The sequence below is a fragment of the Chinchilla lanigera genome, unplaced genomic scaffold, assembly GCF_000276665.1.
Source record: "Chinchilla lanigera isolate Chin_1 unplaced genomic scaffold, ChiLan1.0 scaffold00026, whole genome shotgun sequence".
Taxonomy (NCBI): Eukaryota; Metazoa; Chordata; class Mammalia; order Rodentia; family Chinchillidae; genus Chinchilla; species Chinchilla lanigera.
The window spans coordinates 18,854,751-18,855,282 of NW_004955427.1; the positions used below are offsets into that span (position 1 = coordinate 18,854,751).

Here is a 532-nt window from a genome sequence, read left to right on the forward strand (position 1 = left end):
TGTTTCTTTCTTTTCTTTCTTCTTTCTTCCTTCCTTCCTTCCTTCCTTCCTTCCTTTCTTTCTTTCTTTCTTTCTTTCTTTCTTTCTTTCTTTTGCTTTCTTCTTTTAAATGTGATGCCGGGAATTGAACCCAGGGTCTTTCCACTGAGCTGCACCTCCAGACTGCTTTTAAAGCTTTTTGAGAAATGGTCTCACAAAGTCACTAAGTTGCCCAGCCGAGCTCAAACCTCAGCTTCTCAGAGTTCTTGGATTACAGGTGTCCACCACCATTCCTGGTTTAATATACTGCACATTTTACCTATAAGCAGATTTCACTTTTTTATCCTAAAGAGGAAAAAACAATAAAAATAGTGATACATAACTTTAAAACAAAATAATAGGAAATTAATAATAGACATTATATTATATATTGTTATCTTCAAAGTAGTTCCTCAGATGAAAAGATACAGGCATGTATAATTGATCAAAAAATATAAGCACAGGCCATTCCTTTCAATGAATAGAGATTAGTAGTATAATTATCTTAGCTATC

General features: G+C 33.6%; 1 long non-coding RNA gene across 3 annotated transcripts in view; it reads right to left on the minus strand.

Annotated features, from left to right (window-relative positions):
• Positions 1-201: 201 nt before the first annotated feature.
• LOC102013631 overlaps positions 202-532 on the minus strand; it is a 46,547-nt gene continuing 46,216 nt past the window's right edge. For all 3 annotated transcript variants that reach the window (XR_261279.1, XR_261280.2, XR_261278.1), the window contains one exon: positions 202-324. This is a non-coding gene — a long non-coding RNA (uncharacterized LOC102013631). The remainder of the gene's footprint in view (positions 325-532) is intronic.